Source organism: Heterodontus francisci, chromosome 4, assembly GCF_036365525.1.
Source record: "Heterodontus francisci isolate sHetFra1 chromosome 4, sHetFra1.hap1, whole genome shotgun sequence".
In the NCBI taxonomy this organism is placed as follows: domain Eukaryota; kingdom Metazoa; phylum Chordata; class Chondrichthyes; order Heterodontiformes; family Heterodontidae; genus Heterodontus; species Heterodontus francisci.
The window spans coordinates 13,579,961-13,601,145 of record NC_090374.1 but is presented as its reverse complement, the minus strand read 5'-3'; the positions used below and the strand labels follow the sequence as shown (position 1 = coordinate 13,601,145).

The 21,185-nt window shown below is 47.0% G+C and overlaps 1 protein-coding gene across 2 annotated transcripts in view; it reads left to right on the top strand.

Annotated features, from left to right (window-relative positions):
• Nucleotides 1–13,385, top strand: part of LOC137368900 (uncharacterized) — a 79,347-nt gene extending 65,962 nt beyond the window's left edge. The window contains exon 10 of one of the 2 annotated variants that reach the window (XM_068029165.1): nucleotides 13,070–13,385. The gene's annotated coding sequence lies outside the window, so the exon portion shown is untranslated. Of the gene's footprint in view, nucleotides 1–6,137 lie in introns of both variants that reach the window. The other variant, XM_068029164.1, reaches the window with a different exon arrangement.
• Nucleotides 13,386–21,185: the final 7,800 nt, after the last annotated feature.

Sequence of the window (21,185 nt, the reverse complement as noted above, 5' to 3'; positions counted from 1 at the left end):
GAATTTTACATTATGTTTGAAAGTGAGGCAGTTCAATCTGAAGCCAGGGTGTTAAATTTGAACAATGGAAATTATGAAGGTATGAGGGGTAAATTTAGCTGAGGTGGATTGAGAAACACATGAAACAGTACATAGACAATGGATAGTCTTTAAAGAATTAGTACATATAGTTTGCAGCAACTATACATTCCTTCAAGGCACAGAAACCCAAAAAGAAAAGTCAGTCAACCTTGGCTAACAAGGGAAGTTAAGGATTGTATAAGATTAAAAGAAAAAGGCCAATGAAGTTGCCAGAAATAGCAGTAACCCTGAGGATTGGGAGGATTTTAGAATACAGCAAAGGAGGACCAAGAAACTGATAAAGAACGGGAGAATAGAATATGAATGTAAACTATCAAAAACATAAAAACGGACTGTAAAAGCTTCTATAGGTACGTAAAAAGGAAACGTTTGGCTAAGACAAATGCGGGTCCATTACAGACAATCAGGAGAATTTATAATGGGGAATAGAGAAATGACAGAGAAGTTAAATGATTACTTTGTTCCTGTCTTCACTGAGGAAGATACAAGAAATCTCCCAGAATTAGAAATCCAAGAGACTAGGGAGAATGAGGAATTGAAGGAAATTGGTATTTGTAAGAAGGTTGTAGTGACAAAATTAATGGGGCTGAAGAGTGATAAGTCCCCAGAACCTGTATTCTACATCTGAGAGTGTTGAAAGAGGTAGCTATGAAGATGGTGGATACATTGGTGATCATCTTCCAAAATTCTATAGATTCTATAACAGTTCCTGCAGATTGGAAGGGAGCAAATGTCACTCCACTATTTAAGAAGGGAGGGAGAGAGAAAACAGGGAACTACAGACCTGTTAGCCTGAAACAGCAGTAGAGGAAATGCTAGAATCTATTGTAAAGGATGTGATAACTGGACACTTGGATAATAATGATCTGATTGGGCATAGTTAACATGGATTTATGAATGAGAAATCATGTTTGACGCACCTATTGGAGTTTTCTGAGGATGTTACAAACAGAACTGATAAGAGGGAGTTGGTGGACTTGGATTTTCAGAAGGCTTTTGATAAAGTCCCCCACACGGTGTTGGTTCACAAAATTAAAGCACATGGGATAGGTGGTCATATACTGGCATGGATTAAGGATTGGTTAACAGGCAGAAAACAGACAGTAGGAATAAACGGTCATTCTCACATTGGCAGGCTGTGACTAGTAGGCTACCGCAAATATCAGTACTTGGGCTACAGCTGTTCACAATGTACATCAATGATCTGGATGCGGGGACCAAGTGTAATTTTCCCATGTTCATGGATGACACAGAACTAGGTGGGAATGTGTGCTGTGAGGAAAATGCAAAATGTCTTCAAGGGGATTTGGACAGACTTAGTGAGTGGGCAAGAACATGTCAGATGGAATATAATGTGGAAAAATGTGAGGTTATCCACTTTGGTAGGAGGGAGAGATGTGCAAAGTATTTCTTAAACGGTAAGAGATTAGAAAGTGTAGATGTACAAAGGGACCTGGGTGTCCTCATCAATAAGTCACTGAAAGCGAACATGCAGTGCAGCAAGCAATTGGGAAGGCTAATGATATGTTAGCCTTTAGCTCAAGACGATTTGAGTACAGGATTAGTGAAATCTTGCTTCAATTGTCCAGAACCTTGGTTAGACCGCACCTAGAGTACTGTGTGCAGTTTCAGCCCCCTTACCTTAGCCTATGTCTGTTCTTGGGATGTGCATACTATTTGCCTCTAGAAGAAGGTGCTGTGTAATGATTGCTTTTCACACACAATTGCTTGCTGGCCCACTTCCGAAAGCATGAAGAAAAATAAAGTCTTGCATTTATATAGCGCCTTTCAGAACTTCAGAATGTCCCAAGTTGCTTCACAGCCAATGAAGTACTTTTGAACTATAATCACTGTTGTAATTTAAGAAATGTGGCAGCAAATTACACATAGCAAGCTCCTACAAACAACAATGTGATAATGACCAGATAATCTGTTTTAGTGATGTTGGTTGAGGAATAAATATTGGCGAGGGCACTGGGGAGAAGTCCCCCACTCTTCGTTGAAATGGTGGCCATGGATCATTTACATCCACCTGAGAGAGCAGACAGGGCCTCGGTATAATGATTCATCTGAAAGACGCCCCTCTGACAGTGCAGCACTCCCTCGGTACTGCAGTGGAGTGTTAGCCTGAATTATGTCCTCAGGTCTCTGGGAGGATCCCATGACCTTCTGTCTCCGAGGTGAGAGTGCTACCCACTGAGTAATGGCTAACACGACAGCAGCTCACCACCACCTTCTCAAGGACAAATAGGGACAGGCAATAAATGTTGGCCTTGCCAGTGACACCCATATCTCATGAACAAATGAAACAAAACAGTCTGAGTTAACCATGTTATGTTGGACCAGAGTGACATATAGGCCAGACTGGGTAAGGACTGCAGGTTCCCTTCCTTGAAGGATACAAGTGAACCAGTTGGGCTTTTACAACATTCCAGGAGGTTTTCATAATAAATTTTTCTGGGGCCAGCCCACCAGATTTATTGAATGTAACCGTAACTCATTGACTCTGGTTTGCTGGTTTGGTTACAGTAATGACCACAGCATGCACCCAGACCAACCCAGAGTACACCAGCTGGAGTCTGAGCTGGCAAGAGAGTCAGCAGGATTTGTGATGGATAAATTATGCTGACTAACTGAGTGGATCTTTTTGAGGAGGTCACTAATGAGGTGAACAGAGGAACATCTATGGATATTGTCTATATATGTACTGCCAGAGTTGAACTACAAGAAAGCCCCCAGCGAGTTAACATCCGTAGCACTTAAAGTAGCCAGAAACGCTGCACAAAGAACAGCCAGGCGCTGTGCAAATGACTACTGGCAACACCTATGCAGTCGTATTCAACTGGCCTCCGACACCGGAAACTTCAGAGGAATGTATGATGGCATTAAAAAAGCTTTTGGGCCAACCATCAAGAAGATCGCCCCCCCTCAAGTCGAAATCAGGGAAACGATCACTGACCAACGCAAACAAATGGACCGCTGGGTGGAGCACTACCTAGAACTGTACTCCAGGGAAAATGTTGTCACTGATACTGCCCTCAATGCAGCCCAGTCTCTGCCAGTCATGGGAGCTGGACGAACAGCCAACAAAATCGGAACTCAGTGATGCCATTGATTCTCTAGCCAGTGGAAAAGCCCCTGGAAAGGACAGTATTACCCCTGAAATAATCAAGAGTGACAAGCCTGCTATACTGTCAGCACTCCATGAACTGCTTTGCCTGTGCTGGGATGAGGGAGCAGTACCCCAGGACATGCGCGATGCCGATATCATCACCCTCTATAAGAACAAGGGTGACCGCGGTGACTGCAACAACTACCGTGGAATCTCCCTGCTCAGCATAGTGGGGAAAGTCTTCGCTCGAGTCGTTTTAAACAGACTCCAGAAGCTGGTTGAGCATGTCTACCCTGAGGCACAGTGCAGCTTTCGAGTAGAGAGATCCACCATTGACATGCTGTTCTCCCTTCGTCAGCTACAGGAGAAATGCCGTGAACAACAGATGCCCTATACCTTGCTTTCATAGATCTCGCAAAGACTTTGACCTCGTCAGTAGACGTGGTCTTTTCAGACTACTAGCAAAGATCGGATGTCCACCAAAGCTATTAATTATCATCACCTCATTCCATGACGATATGAAAGGCACAATTCAGCATAGCGGCAACTCATCAGACCACTTTCTTATCCTGAGTGGTGTGAAACAGGGCTGTGTTCTCGCACCTACACTGTTTGGTATCTTCTTCTCACTGCTGCTCTCACATGCGTTCAAGTCTTCAGAAGAAGGAATTTTCCTCAACACAAGATCAGATGGCAGGTTGTTCAACCTTGCCCGTCTAAGAGCGAAGACCAAAGTACGGAAAGTCCTCATCAGGGAACTTCTCTTTGCTGACGATGCTGCATTAACATCCCACACAGAAGAGTGTCTGCAGAGACTCATCGACAGGATCGTGGCTGTCTGCAATGAATTTGGCCTAACCATCAGCCTCAAAAAAACAAACATCATGGGACAGGATGTCAGAAATGCTCCATCCATCAATATCAGCGACCACGCTCTGGAAGTGGTTCAAGAGTTCACCTACCTAGGCTCAACTATCACCAGTAACCTGTCTCTTGATGCAGAAATCAATAAGCACATGGAAAAGGCGTCCGCTGCTATGTCCAGACTGGCCAAGAGAGTGTGGGAAAATGGCGCACTGACACAGAACACAAATGTCCGAGTGTATCAAGCCTGTGTTCCCAGTACCTTGCTCTATGGCAGCGAGGCCTGGACGACGTATGTCAGCCAAGAGCGACATCTCAACTCATTCCATCTTTGCCGCCTCCGGAGAATCCTTGGCATCAGGTGGCAGGAACGTATCTCCAACGCAGAAGTCCTCGAGGCGGCCAACATCCCCAGCATATACACCCTACTGAGCCAGTGGCGCTTGAGATGGCTTGGCCATGTGAGCCGCATGGAAGATGGCAGGATCCTCAAGGACGCATTGTACAGCGAGCTCGTCACTGGTATCAGACCTACTGGCGGTCCATTTTTCCGCTTTAAAGACGTCTGCAAACGCGACATGAAGTCCTGTGACATTGACCACAAGTCATGGGAGTCAGTTGCCAGAGATCACCAGAGCTGGCAGACAGCCATAAAGGCGGGGTTAAAGAGTGGCGAGTTGAAGAGACTTAGCAGTTGGCAGGAAAAAAGACAGAAGCGCAAGGAGAGCGCCAACTGTGTAACAGCCCCGACACCCAATTTTATCTGCAGCGCCTGTGGAAGAGTCTGTCACTCTAGAATTGGCCTTTATAGTCACTCCAGGCGCTGCTTCACAAACCAGTGACCACCTCCAGGCGCTTACCCATTGTCTCCCGAGACAAGGAGGCCAAAGTGAGAATGCACTTCCAGAGGCACTTGATGTTTTCCACACAAGTGATTATTCGTATGAGTTAGCGCCCTGTGTTTGGGCGATAGGAAACAGAGATTAGGGATAAAGGGAATTCCCTCTGGCAGAATGTGACAAGTGGTGTTCCCCAGGGATCTGTAGTGGGGCCTCAACTTCTCACCATATTATATCAAAGACCTGAATGAAGGAATAGAGAGTTGTATATTCAAGTTTGCAAATGACTCTAAGTTAAAGGCACTGTACGTTGTGCAGATGGGAGCAGGAAGTGACAAAGAGACATAGACAGGTTAAGTGAGTGGGCAAAACTGTGGCAGATGGTGTTCAGTATGGAGAAGTGTGAGCTAATCCACTTTGGATCTGAGAGAGACCAATTAGAATATTATTTTTAAAGTGGGAGACTAGGAGCAGTGATGTACCAAAGGGATTTAGGTGACAAATCTCTAAAAGCTGGTAAACAGCTAGTAAATGTAATGGAATGTTGGCCTTTACCTCAAAGGGATTGGAATGTAAAAGTGAGGAAGTGACACTTCAGTTGTACTGAACCTTGGTCAGATCCCATCTGGAGTCCTGGGTTCAGTTTTGTGAATCACACATCAAGAATGATATATTGTTCTTGAAGGAAATAAAACAGATTCAGCAGAATTATACCAGGGCTTAAAGAATTAAATTATGAGGAATGGTTGATAAACAGTGGGTATACAGTCGGGAGGGAGTGCTCCGGGGATCCTCAACATTTACTCCATAAATTTGGCTTCTATTCCCTTGAAGTTAGACGGTTGAGGTGTTTGAGATGTTAAAAGGATTCACTATAGTTGATAGAAAGAAGCTATTTCCACTGGTGGGGAATCCAGAGCAAGGAGGCACAATGTTAAAATTAGAGCTGGGCCGTTTAGGCGTGGAATGAGGAGGCACTTTTTCACACTAACAGCAATGGAAATCTTGAACTTTCTCCCCCAAAAAGACTGGATGCTGGGGGTCAATTGAAAATTTCAAGACAGATTTGTAGATTTTGTTAATTAAGGGTATTGAGGATTACGGAGCAAATGGAGTTAAGGTACAGATCAACCATGACCTAATTAAATGGTGCAGCAAGCTTGAGGAGCTGAATAGTCTACCTGTTTCTGTGTTAGTTCAATGCCCTGATCACAGTTACTTTTCATTAACTGTATTTATAGATAACCTGAAGCATGAGGGATTCACAAGGCACCTTCCACACCTGAGATATTCCAAAGGACCAGAAGTTACCAGCATTGCCACTGGAGCCTGCAGCAGCTTCACCAAACCAGTCCGTGCCATCAATGAATCAATCTAAACTAATCTGTGCCATCACTGAATCCAATCCAAACTGATCTGTGCCATCACTGAATCCAATCTAAACCAATCCGTGCCATGACTGAATTAATCTAAACCAATTCATGCCATCAATGAACTGGTCAAAATTAATCTGCACTGTCACTGATATAATCTAAACCAATCCATGCCATTGCTTCATCCAATTGAAACCAATCCATGCCAACACTGAATCCAATCCAAATTGGTCCACGCCAAACTGTGTTAGCACTAAAATCAAACCATGCTATCACTGACCTAATTCAAACAATTCCAAGCCAATGAGAGCCATCGTGAATTTCATCTAAAGCACTATCCGCCTCCCTCCTCCTCATTCCATCTCTAGCTTCCCTTCTGTAAGGTCCTTGAATGTATTGTCACCTCAGCTCTGTACCCATCTCTCCTGAAACTCCCTATTGGAATGCCTTCACTCTGGCATCCTCCCTTCTCACACAGCACTGAGAATTCCATGGCTAAAGTCACAAATAACACCTTCTGCATTCTTCTTCCTTATCCTGTTTGCGGTAGTTGACACCATTGACCATGCCATCTTCTTTCATCGTCTCTCTTCTGTCTGCCCTTGCTTGGGTCCAATTCTACCCATCCAGACATCTCCAGCAATGGCTTCATTTTCCTCCACTGCATTTTCACCTCTGAAATCCCTGCAAGAATTCATTCTTTTTCCCCATATTATTTGTATGCTTTTTTGATTCTTTCACAAGATGTAGGCATTGCTGACATGTCCAGAATTTATTGCCCTTGAGAAGGTGGCGGTGAGCCGTCTTCTGGAACCGCTGCAGTCTGTATGGTGAAGGTACTTCCATAGCACTGTTAGCTAGGGAGTTCGTGGAGTTTGATCCAACGATGATGAAGGAATGATGATACATTTCCAAGTCAGGAGGGTCTGCAACTTGAACTTTGAGGCCGTGGTATTCCCAATTTCCTGCTGCTCTTGCCCTTCTAGTTGATGGAGGTCGCTCACTGTACTGTGGTGTCTCCGCAATATCAGCCATGGGGATGCGATCAGCTTCCATCTGACTACAGCCAGCTCTATCTGATAATTTCTCTTGATTATACTGAAGACATTTGATAGGCTAGATACAGAGATACTATTTCCTCTGGTGAGGGATTCCAGAACAAGGTGATACAATCTTTCAATTCGAGCTAGGCCATTCAAGGATGAAATCAGGAAGCACTTTTTCACACAAGGGGTAGTGGATATCTGCAAATCTGTCCCCACACTAAATGCTGCGGATACTGAGGATCAGTTGGATCTTTCAAGACTGAGATCAATAGCTTATTGCTTGCTAAGTTTATCAAGGAATATGGAACAAAGGCGGATTAATCATAGAATCATTGACTGATACAGCACAAAAATAGGCCATTCAGCCCATTATTCCTGTGCCAGCTCTTTGAAAGTTCCACTCCCCTGCTCTTTCCCATAGCACTGCAGATTTTGTTCCCTTGAAGTACTTGTCCAATTGCATTTTGAAAATTATTATTGAATGTGCTTCCACCACCCTTTCACACAGCACATTCCAGATGATAACTACCCAGTGCATAAAAAATATTTTCCTTCTGTCCCCTCTGATGTTTTCACCAATTATCTTCAATCTGTGAACTCTGGTTACTGACCCTTCTGCCTTTGGAAACAGTTTCTCTTTAGTATTGCTGAAAAAAAGAGACATGCTGTTGAAGCTTTTCGTCTTGCACTCATTAGGACAGACTCAAGAACGCCAAATTTCAAGGGGAGCAACAATTTACACTGCATGAGAAAATGGGTGCTGATTGGTTGGCAAGTCGACTCTGGTCGAGGCATTGACATGGAGAATGCACCAGTGAATTACTGCCCACCACACTTCATTGAATTAAAAAAAGGCACAAAGTCTGGTCATGTTTATTTGACTGCAGAATTTCTCTTTATTTATTCTCTCAAAGCCCTTCATGATTTTGAACACCTCTACCAAATCTCCTTTTAACATTCTCTACTCTAAGCAAAACAATCGCATTTTTCCAGTCTCTCCATGTAATTGATGTCTTTTGTCCCGAGTAGCATTCTGGTAAATCTTCTCTGCATACTGTTAAGGCTTTTGCTTCCTTCCTAAAATGTGTTAGCTAGGGAGCTTGAGGATTTTGACCCAGCGATGATGAAGGAATGGATGATACATTTCCAAGTCAGGATGGTGTGTGACTTGGAGGGGAACTTTGAGGTCATGGTATTCCCAATTTCCTGTGGCCGAGAATTGGCCACAAAACTCCAGCTGAGGCTTTAACAAGTGTTTTATAAAGGTTTAGCATAACTTCTTTACTTTTAAGAACACAAGAAATAAGAACAGGAGTAGATCTTAAGGCCCCTCAAACCTGCTCCACCATTCAGTGAGATAGTGCCTGATCTTTTGTACTGTATTAATGAAGCCAGGAATTCCGTATGCCTTTCAACCAGCGTTTTTAACTGTCCTAACACCTTCACAGGCTTGTGTATGTACACCCCTAGGTCTCTCTGCTCCTGTAGCACATTAAAATTCAACCATTTAGTTTATTTTGTCTCTCCTCATTCTTCCTTCCAAAATATATAATTCACGCTGCCCCTGCATCAACCTTCATCTGTCATGTGTCTGTCTGTTTTACCAGTTTGTCTATGTCCTTCTGAAGTCTGTCCACTTCACTGTTTACTACATTGCCAAGCTACATGTCATCTTCAGTCTTTGAACTAATGTCCTGTATATTTAAGACCAGGCCATCAATATATATCAAAAAGAGCAGTGGTCTTAATATCTGGGAAACACCACTGTTTACTTCCCCCTAGTCTGAGAAACAACTGTTCAGCACTATTCTCTGCTTTCTGTCCCTTATTCAATTTTGTATCCATGCAGCTGCTGTCCCTTTATCCATGGGCTTTAATGTTGCTGACAAGTTTAGTATGTGCTACTTCATCCAATGTTTGAAAGTCCATAAATAAAACATCAACCACATTACCATCACCAAGCCTCTCCTTTAATTCATCAAAGAACTCTATCCAGTTAGTCAAACACGATTTGCCTCTTAACAAATCTCTGTTGGATTTCATTTATTAACCCATATTTTACCAAGTGCTAATTAATTTTGTCCCAGAATAATGTTTCTCAAAGTTTCCCCACCACCATCATTGGTCTGACTGGCCTGTCTTTACAGTGTTTATGCCTCTTCCCCTTTTTTGAACAGAGGTGTAACATTTGTAATCCTCCAGTCCTCTGGGACCATTCTCAGACCAAGTGAGGATTGGAAAGTTGTAGCCAGGAACTCCCCAGTTTCCACCCTTACTTCCTTCAGCAACCTCGGATGCATCCCATCCAGACCAAGTGACTTTCCTACTTCGAATCCTCCTTTATATTGTCAGCATCTTGTTTAGTGAAGTCAGATGCAAAATACTCATTTCGTACCTCTGCCTCCACATAAAGAACGTTTTAGTCCATAATTGGCCTCATGCTACCCTTTTACTATTTCTATGTTTATAAAAGGTTCCTTTCTATGTTAGTCACTAATCTATTATCATACACTCTGCTTCTCTTATTTCCTTTTTCCGTTCTCCTCTGTGTTTGATATGGTTTTCTACTGAAATATGAAGCTTCCTTTTTCTGTTTCATGTTAATCTCTAAGTCTTTAGCCATCCAGGGATCTCTAGCTTTGGATGCCCTTCCTTTCTCTATCATAGGAATGTGTCTAGTCTGTGCCTGTCTAGTCTATCTCCTCTTTGAAGGGCCTCCCATTGCCCATTTAATGTTTTATCTGTCAGTCATTGTTTCCAAACCCACTGTGAAGGATCCCTTTTCAACTCATTTAAGTTAGCCCTCCTCCAAATGAATATTTTAACACTTGATTTTTCATTTTCCTTTTCCATAACTGTTCTAAACCTGAAACTGAAGCATGCTGCACTTGCCCACTAGACCCAGCACTGCTTTCTTCCTCATTGGGCTGGAAACACACTGATCAAAAAATTCCCCCTGTTAGCATTTCAGGAATTCCATCCCTCTTTTCCCTTTACACTGTTACAATCCAAATCTATATCAGGATAATTGAAGTCCCCTATTATTACTATGTAATTCTTGCATCTTTCTGCAATTTGCCTTCAAATTTGCTCCTCCATCTCCTTCCCACTATTTGGAGGCCAAGAGTATACAGCCTGTAACATAATAGCTCCTCTATTGTTCCTTAATGTTCACCAACTAGGTTCCGCCTTTAGATAATTTAATCATTTCTGCCACCCCATCACTCGCCTCACATCTTTTTATCCTTCCCTATCTTTCCTGAACAGCTTGTCGCTAGGAATATTAAGGTCTCCATCCTCTCCTTGCAAAATGTTCTGCACCTGTATAGTGATGTCCTTTACACTGGCACCACAGAAGAAACACCAAGAGAGACTTTCATCAGTAGTTGCAATAATGCCTGTCTATCGAATTCCCTATGTCTACTGCATTTCTACACTTTGTTGTGTCCCCATGTGCAGTTATGGTTCATTTGCTCTTATAATTCTTTTTTGCTTTTTCAGTGAGATGAAGTGTGTGGTTGTGTGTGTCCCTTACAGTCAGAAACAGGGGAATTTATTATGGGGAACAAAGAAATGCCTGACCAACTAAATGCATACTTTGGTTCTGTCTTCACAAAGGAGGACACAAATATCATACCAGAAATGTTGGGGAACATCAGATTTAGTGAGAGGGAGGAACTGAAGGAAGTCAGTATGAGTAGAGAATTGGTGTTGGGGAAATTGATGGGATTGAAGCCAATAAATCCCCAGGGCCTGATAATCCACATCCCAGAGTACTTAAGGAAATGGCCCTAGAAATAATGGATGCATTGGTGGTCATCTTCCAAGAGTCTGTAGACTCTGGAACAGTTCCTACAGATTGGAGGGTAGCTAATGTAACCCCACTATTTAAAAAGGGAGGGAGAGAGAAATCAGGGAACTATAGACCAGTCAGCTTGACGTCGGTTGTGGGGACAATTCTAGAGTCTGTTATCAAAGATTTTATAGCAGAGCACTTGGAGAACAGTGGTAGAATCGGGCAGAGTCAGCATGGATTTACGAAAGGGTAATCATGCTTGACAAATCTACTAGAATTCTTCGAGGATGTAAGTCGTAGAGTTGATGGGGGACAGCCAGTGGATGTGGTTTATTTGGACTTTCAGAAGGCTGTTGACAAAGTCCCACATAAGAGATTAGCGTGTAAAATTAAAGCGCATGGGATTGGGGGTAGTGTATTGCGATGGTTGGCAGACGGAAACAAAGAACAGGGATAAATGGGTCTTTTTCCGAATGGCAGGCAGTGATTAGTGGGGTACCGCAGGGATCGGTGCTAGAACCCCAGCTATTTACAATATATATTAATGATTTAGATGAGGGAACTAAATGTAATATCTCCAAATTTGCAGATGACACAAAACTGGGTGGGAGGGTGAGTGGTGAGGAGGATGCAGAGAGGCTTCAGGGTGATTTGGACAAGTTGAGTGAGTGGGCAAATGCATGGCAGATGCAGTATAATGTGGATAAATGTGAGGTTATCCACTTTGGTAGCAAAAACAGGAAGGCAGATTATTATCTTAACGGCTACAAACTGAGAGAGGGGATTATGTAATGAGACCTGGGTGTTCTCGTACACCAGTCGTTGAAGGTAAGTATGCAGGTGCAGCAGGCGGTACAAAAGGCAAATGGCATGTTGGCCTTCATAGCGAGAGGATTCGAGTACAGGAGCAGGGATGTCTTGCTGCAATTATACAGGGCCTTGGTGAGGCCACACCTGGAATATTGTGTGCAGTTTTGATCTCTTTATCTGAGGAAGGATGTTCTTGCTATAGAGGGAGTGCAGCCAAGGTTTACCAGACTGATTCCTGGGATGGCAGGACTGACGTATGAGGAGAGATTGAGTCGGTTAGGATTATATTCACTGGAGTTCAGAACCAGGGGTTATCGTCTAAGGATACGGGGTAAACCTTTCAGGACTGAGATGAGGAGAAATTTCTTCACCCAGAGAGTGGTGAGCCTGTGGAATTTGCTACCACAGAAAGCAATTGAGGCCAAAACATTGTATATTTTCAAGAAGGAGTTAGATATAGCTTTTGGGGTGAAAGGGATCAAAGGATATGGGGGGAGAGCGGGAACAGGTTACTGAGTTGGATGATCAGCCATGATCATAATGAATGGTGGAGCAGGCTCGAAAGTCTGAATGGCCTACTCCTGCTCCTATTTTCTATGTTTCTATGTGTGTGTGTGTCCGTATGTGTGTTTGACTGAGCACAAATGGTTTGTGTCAGTGTTGCACAGATTTGTGAAGTAAACCAGGCTAGTCTCAGCCCCCTGAATGGTCTATAGAATGGGGGTACAGGCTCAATGGGCATAATGGTTAGTCCTGTCCCTGTCTCTATTCACCTTTGATAGAGTTGTTCAAAATCATGAGGGATCTGGGTAGAGTAGATAGGGAGAAATTGTTCCCGTTGGCCGAAAGATCCAAAATCAGGGGACACCGATTTAAGGTGAATGGCAAAAGAAGTAAAAGCGACATGAGGAAGAGCGCTTCTACACAGAGTAGTTAGGATCTGGAATGCACTGCCTGAGAGTGTGGTGGAGGCAGATTCAGTCAAGGTGTTCAAAAGAACTGGATAATTATCTGAAGAGAAAAAATTTGCAGGGCTGCAGGGAAAAGGCAGGGGAGTGGGACAAGGTGAGTTGATTTTGCAGAGATTCCTAAGGACCTGATGGGCTGAATGGCCTTCTTCTGTGCTGTAACCATTTTTTGATTCTAAGCCTAGAACATCATGCAGAGAGAGGCCTCTGCTGAACGTTGCACCTGCGGTGCTTTCTGCTCAGAGTGATAAACCCTTGGGAACGACAGCAGAAGCCACAAGTGAGATGGTGAAAGTACAAAGAATGTCAGAGGCTGAGAGACTTGGGCTATCTATTGTCCATCACTGGGACCCATCAAGCTGCTATATTGGCTGGTTGTGACCCAAAGACATGAATGCCAAATGTGAGGCCTCTGAGACGGAAAATATGGAGAATGCGGGGCTAACGTGCAAATCACACACTCCAGCAGCCAGTCAGACTTTGTAAATAAATGCCATTGTACTACATGCTGTGTGTGGTTTTTCTGGCTCTGTGAATGAGAGGGTGTGCAGTGTAAAGCTGCTCTTTTTACAAGCCAGTCTCACTGGCGGGTACAAGTAGTGAGACTTTGGGTCCAGTGTCCTGTCACTTGCTGGACATTGCTGACCTTTCAAAGTGTAAGATATTCTCGTCTTTTAATTTATGAGCTGCTGCTTTATCAGCCTGTAATCCTGGATCCTCATGTCACCACTCCATACGGGCAGGATGGGGGACCCAGACAGCAGCCTCCAGCTGTGCTCTCCAGCCCCTCTCACTGACCTCCTCCAGCAGTTGCACACTCGTAATTTTATAAAGTGTCAGCACCAATGGGAATGGTAAAGCTGAAGGTAAGGCTGGGGGAGCAGTTTCTGAACTGGCTCCCTACAGATATGTGTCTTCAATCAAACTGATGGCACAGTGTCGAGGGAGACACTACTACGGCCTCAGCTGGAGTATTGCGTCCAATTCTGGGCGCCGCACTTGAGGAAAGATGTGAGGGCATTGGAGAGCGAACAGAAGAGATTCAGGAGAATGGTTCCAGGGATGAGGGATTTCGGTTATGAAGATAGACTGGAGAAGTTCGGACTGTTTTCCTTGGAGGAGAGAAGGCTGAGAGTTGATTTGATAGAGGTTTTCAAAATCATGAGGGGTCTAGACAGAGTAGATAGGGAGAAACTGTTCCCACTCGTGTAAGGATTGAGAACGAGAGGGCACAGATTGAAAGTATTTTGTAAGAGAGGCAAAAGTGACATGAGGAGAAAGCTTTTTCACACAGCAAGTGGTTAAGGTCTGGAATGCACTGCCTGCGAATGTGGTGGAGGCAGGTTCAATTGAAACATTTAAAAGGGAAATAGACGGTTATATGAAAAGAAAGAATGTGCAGGGTTAGCGGGAGAAGGCAGGGGAATGGGACTGAGGGAATTGCTCTTTCAAAGAGCCAGTGTGGACACGATAGGCCGAATGGCCTCCTTCTGCACTGTAACATTTCTGAGATTCTGGAAGCTTTACTATGCATCTATCTATCAGGAAAGACTAAACAGGCTGGGGCTCTACCCTCTAGAAACAGAAGGCTGAGGGATGACCCGACAGAGGTCTTTAAAATTATGAAGGGATCCAATAGTGTAGACGTACAGGAGATGTGAAGGAATTGAAACCATAGACCATAAATATAAAACTACACATAAGCAACATGCAATAGACAGAGCTAAGTGATCCCAAAACCAACGGATCAGATCTAACCTCTGCAGTCCTGCCACATCCAGTTATGAATGGTGGTGGACAATTAAACAACTAACTGGAGGAGGTGGCTCCACAAATATCCCCATCCTCAATGATGGGGGAGCCCAGCACATCAGTGCGAAAGATAAGGCTGAAGCATTTGGAACAATCTTCAGCCAGAAGTGCCAAGTTGATGATCCAACTCGGCCCCCTCCTGAAGTCCCCAGCATTACAGCCCATTCGATTCACTCCACGTGATATAAAGAAACGACTGAAGGCACTGGATACTGCAAAGGCTATGGGTCCTAACAATATCCGGCAATAGTACTGAAGACCTGTGCTCCAGATCTTGCCGCACCCCGAGCCAAGCTGTTCCCAACACTGGCATCTAGCCGGCAATGTGGAAAATTGTCCAGGTATGTCCTGTACACATAAATCAGAACAAGACCAACCCGGCTAATTATCGCCCCATCAGTCTACTCTCAATCATCAGTAAAGTGATGGAAGGTGTCATCAACAGTGCCATCAAGTAGCACTTGATTAGCAATAACCTGCTCAGTGACGCTCAGTTTGGGTTCTGCCAGGGCCACTCAGCTCCTGACCTCATTTCAGCCTTGGTTCAAACATGGACAAAAGAACTGAACTTAAGAGGTGAGGTGAGAGTGACTGCCCTTGACATCAAGGCAGCATTTGACCGAGTATGGCATCAAGGTGCCCTAGAAAGACTGAAGTCAATGGGAATCAGGGGAAAACGCTCTGCTGGTTGGAGTCATACCGAGCGCAAAGGAAGATGGCTGTGGTTATTGGAGGTCAATCATCTCAGCTCCTGGACATCAGTGCAGGAGTTCCTCAGGGTAATGTCCTAGGCCCAACCATCTTCAGCTGCTTCATCAATGACCTTCCTTCAATCATAAGGTCAGAAGTGGGGATGTTCACTGATGATTGCACAATGTTCAGCACCATTCGCGACTCCTCAGATACTGAAGCAGTGTGTGTAGAAATGCAGCAAGACCTGGACAATATCCAGGCTTGGGCTGATAAGTGGCAAGTAACATTTGCACCACACAAGTGCCAGGCAATGACCATCTCCAACAAGAGAGGATTTAACCATCTCCCCTTGACATTCAATGGCATTACCATCACTGAATCCCCCACTATCAACATCCTAGCGGCTACCATTGACCAGAAACTGAACTGGAGTAGCCATATAAATACCATGGCTACAAGAGCAGGTCAGAGACTAGGACTCCTGCGGTGAGTAATTCACCTCCTGACTCCCCAAAGCCTGTCCACCAGCTACAAGGCACAAGTTAGGAGTGTGATGGAATACTCTCCACTTGCCTGGATGGGTGCAGCTCCAACAACACTCAAGAAGCTTGACACCATCCAGAACAAAGCAGCCCGCTTGATTGGCACACCATCTACAAACATTCACTCCCTCTACCACCGAGGCACAGTGGCAGCAGTGTGTACGATCTACAAGATGCACTGCAGCAACACACCAAGGCTCCTTCAACAGCACCTTCTAAACCCACGACCTGTACCAATGAGAAGGACAAGAGCAGCAGATGCATGGGAACACCACCACCTGCAAGTTCCCCTCCAAGTCACACACCATCCTGACTTGGAACTACATCGCCGTTCCTTCACTGTCGCTGGGTCAAAATCCTGGAACTCTGTTCCTAACAGCACTGTGGGTGTACCTACCTCACATGGACTTCAGCGGTTCAAGAAGGCAGCTCACCACCACCTTCTCAAGGGCAATTAGGGATGGGCAATAAATGCTGGCCTAGCCAGCAATGCCCACATCCCATGAATGAACAAAAAAAAACAAGGAATTCAGGAAAAGATTCTTTCCTCAGAGAATGTTTAGAATGTGGAACCTGCTAACACATGGACTGGTTGAGGTGAGCACAGCTGTATTTAAGGGGAAACGAAATAAACACATGAGGGAGAAAATGCTGATAGGGTGAGATGAAGATGGGTGGGAGGAGGCTTGTGTGGAGCATAAACACCAGCAAAAACCAGTTGGGCTGTGCCTGCCCTCAGAGTGTTTGATGGGACAGTGTAGAGGGAGCTTTACTCTATCTGACCCTTTTTTTTTTTTACAGTCTCGCTCACTATTCCCTCTCAACAGGACGGAAATTCCACAGGAGTGAAAGCACTCGGGCTTTCCTCAGTCTGCACACAAACAATGTTATCTGGGGAGCGATTCCCACCATCTACCTGGGATTGTATAGACGGACCTTTACTCTGTAACTAACCCTGTTTTTTTCTCTTTTTTTTGAAGCCTTTATACCCCAGGCCCCTTTTCTATATTATTTGTCGAGGGGGCCTTTATTCCCCAGGCCCCCTTTATATACACTTTACAAATAAATAATTTTATTAAAATTGAATAAATAAAACAAAAACTCAAATTAGAATAACATTTTCGATATCAATGCACTCCAGCCCCTGCAGTGTCCACTGGTCGCGAAAGGCCTCAAGTGAGCCAGCGGACACTGCATGCTCCTTCTCCAGGGACACCCGGGTATGAACGTAACTGCAGAAGAGGGACAGGCAATCAGGGCGGATGGGCCTCCCTCGACTGCCTGCAGCCTGGACCTGTGAATTGCCACCTTGGCCAGGCCCAGGAGCAGATCGACGAGGAGATCCTCCTCCCGGCCCACACCCCCTCCGCACCGGGTGCCCAAAGATCAGGAGCGTGGGACTGAAGTGCAGCCAAAACATGAGGAGCAGCCCCTTTAAATACTCAAATTGGGGCTGCAACTGTACACATTCCATGTATTCATGGAACACAGACTCGTCCAAGCCGCAGAAATTACAGGCAGCCTAGGAGTCCGTGAACCTGCTTAAAAGTCTATTGCACGGAACCCCAGGTCCCGAGGTAAAGTGGAGGAGTCCCGCACAGAGATACCTCTACTGGGGTTTTGCCTCGCCACTAGATGGCAACACAGACCACCATGGCATGTCTGGGTGGCTGACGAGGGCGAGGAAGTGGAGAGTGTGCAGACACGGAGGGCATTTCCGAGAGGCTGCTTGGGTTGTGTGGAACTGGTTCCTGAGGAGGGTTTTGGGGCCTGGGTCCGATGAGCAGTTCTGGCTGAACAGGGGACAGCTCGGCTGGGAGCACTCTGCACTCCCGAGCACCGCAGTGAGGGGTGTTCTGGGGGCTTCGGTTACTCTTCTGCCTGTCTGTCGTTTCTCGGAGCCGACCGCTCGAACAGCTGAGGTGCTCTCCTCCGCCGGCGCTGGAGCACCCTGACTGGAGGCAACCATGTTCCAGACTCTGAGGGAGCTGCCTGTCTTTTACCAGGATCTATTCAGAGAGGTGCGGCCAACGTTCTCTGCCGGGAGCTGCAGGTCGTCTTGAAGGCTGTGTCCCTGGCGGAAAAAATACGTTTCCTATGCACACCAACTGGGAGGACGCTCGATGTACAGGTATCTCTGCAGGGTCCGAAGGCAGAGAGTTGCAGCCTGGGTGCGGATGCACACCAGCGATTGGCAGCCCTCCTCAATCGGGAGGCTCAGGACCGCGGCAGAGACCCAATATTTCCTCATGCCCCAGAAGAAATCAACGAGCTTCTTCTGGATCTTGGTGGCAAATGCAGGGGGCGGGGCCAAAGTGACCAATTGGTTCCACAACATCGAAGCCACCAGTTGATTTATGACCAGCGCTCGGCCCCTGTAGGAAAGCACTCGGAGCAGTCCTTTCCAGCACCCCAGCCAAGTGGTGACTTTCGTCTCCAACTCCTGCCAGTTTGCCGGCCAGGTTTCCTGAGTGGGGCAAAGGTGGACTCCCAGATAGAGGAGGTGCGTGGTGCTCCATGCAAAAGGTGTTAAATCCTCTGGTAGGGCATCTACCCGCCACTGACCCACCAGGAGTCTGGAACATTTCTCCCAATTGATCCTTGCGGAAGACCCGGCAGAAAAGGTCTGCTGGCAGTCGTGCATCCTCCGCAAGTCAATGGAAGGAGCACATCATCAGCATAAGCCGAGAGGACCCGCATGGCCAGCCCACGCAGAACCAATCCCGTCAACCTCCTGCGAAGCAGGCCCAGGAATGGCTCCACGCAGGTAGAAACATCGAAAATAGGAGCAGGAGTAGGCCATTTGGCCCTTCGAACCTGCTCCGCCATTCATTATGATCATGGCTGATCATCCAACTCAGTAGACTGTTCCCACTTTCGCCCCATATCCTTTGATCCCTTTAAACCCAAGAGCTATATCTAACTCCTTCTTGAAAACATACAATGTTTTGGCCTCAATTGCTTTCTGTGGTAGTGAATTCCACAGGTTCACCATTCTCTGGGTGAAGAAATTTCTCCTCATCTCAGTTTGGCCGGACATGGGGCATCCCTGACGCACTCCTCTCCCAAAGCAAAGAAGCGCCATCAAGGACCCGTTAACTTTGACCAGACACTCTGCCCGCGTCCTCACTAGACGGATCGGAGAGAACAATGCACTCTAACAGGTATGGACCAGGAGGCCCATTCCCTCCAGATCCGTGATGGAGGGTCCGTCGTCGGCCATCACAGATCTGATCAGGGCCAGCAGCTCAACGAGCTGCTTTCATACCCCCCGCTATTTTTCCATCGAGTAGAAGAAGGGTGAGGGTTGGTCCAAATCTTCCAGGATCTGGATCCACGACCTCAAGTAGATGCCTTGGGACCCTGCGAGCTGCAGGTCCCTCAGCGCGCCCTTCTTTTTGTACGCCTGCCACAGGGCCGGATCCACGACGGCATGACCGAGGCGAGACTCCAAGTCGAGCACCTCCCTTTCTAGGCACCCGATCTCGGCTTCCTGCCTCTTGGTCGACCCCTTCGCGTACTCCTGACAGAAGACGCGGATGTGAGTCTTGCCCACATCCCACCATAGCCTCAAGGAGACCCACATCCCACCATAGCCTCAAGGAGGGGAAGCCCCACTGCTTCCTTCTCCAGTCGGCCCAGAATCGACGGAACGAGTCCCGGAATCGCTCGTCCTCCAGCAGCCGGTTGCTAAAGTGCCAGTACGCGGACCCCGCCCGCATGTGGAGCGCAGTGAACTCCACCCACACCAGGTGGTGGTCCGGGCACGACACCAGCCGCATGGAGGCCTCCGAGACGTGTGCCTGCAAAATGTAGAGGTGATCAATTCGGGACCCTCCTCCTCCAGACCTCCAGGTGAAGGTGCTGGAGTCGGGATGGAAATTCTGCCAGACGTCCACCAGGTTGAGGGAGCTGATCAGATCCCTCAACCTCTCCACCGACACTTGGCCGTGCAGGGGACCGGAGCGATTCCTCACCTCGAGAATACAATTAAAATCCGCCCCCCACCGCTCGGAGAATGATGCACTTGCTGCTATCGATAGAGCTCAACAGAGTGGACACTTCTTCAAAGAAGCGCACTTGCAACGCGCCGGGCATAGGTGCGTACAGGTTCACAAAGTGGAGCACACACTACCCAGGCAAACGGCGAGGTGGAGCAAACGGCCTGGCACAAGCTCTCTGACCCCCAAGATCTCCGGCTGAAAAGTCGGGGCCTACAGGATAGCCACCCCACTAGAAATAGGGGTGAGGTGACTCATGTAGTCCCTACCCTGCCACTCCAGGAGCCAGGTGGCTTCGTCTCCCAGAATGGTGTGAGTTTCCTGCAGAAAGCTCACTGCATATCTCCCTTTCCTGCAAGCCGCGAGGAAATCCCGGAGTTCCGCCGTGGGGATGAGAGGAGATTCGGTGGGAGGCACGAGGGACTCCACCACCTCACTGGCGATGGAATGAAGATCATCCTCCGTGCCCCACACTGAATCCCCATCCTCCTCCGGGTCGTCACCGCCAGCGGCCGACACATCCACCACACACTGTGGGGCGGACGTCCCGGCCGCGCCAGCTGATCCTGCCTCCGTCACGATCCCACCCCCAGAATCGATGGCGGAGGACTCCTCTCTGGGTTCTATTGTGAAACTGGAGCCTGTGGGTGCCAGCAGTCCAAGAACCCCCCTCCACAGGCCAATGAGTGGTCCAGGGGAGACAGAAGTTCCCGACTCCGGAAATCCAGCCAGAGCCGAGACCGGAGGCGGAGCGAGGAGGCCATCTCCCGCTCCGCCAGCACCCACAGGCCCAGCAGATGGGGCAGCATTCTCGGTTATAACCAGTCGGGTGTCTCCTGGTTGGTGGTGGACTCCGGCTGGGACAGCCGACCCTTTGGGGCCCCGCCCTCCCCTCTACTCAGGGCACCCGACCCAGTAGCAGTGGCAGAATGGGCGGCGTCCCCAGGCTCCCCCACAACAAGCAGGGCTCCACTGGCTTCCCCTGGAGGGGCCACATGTACAGGTGTCTCCCCCTCCACTCCATCCTGAGGAATAGGGAGCTCCTGCCCGGACTTTGTAGCCTTGGTGGTGCCGGTAGGGGAAACCTGGGGACCCGAAACAGGAGACAGCTCCCCTCCAACAGATGGACCCTGCGCCTCAGGGCCCCTTGTTACCTCTGTGGAGGGGTGCCTTCTCCTCTTTTTCCCAGTTGGGTGCGGAGGCTCAGAGACCTCCATGTCATCAGAGGCCTCCACCTCCGCACTCTTT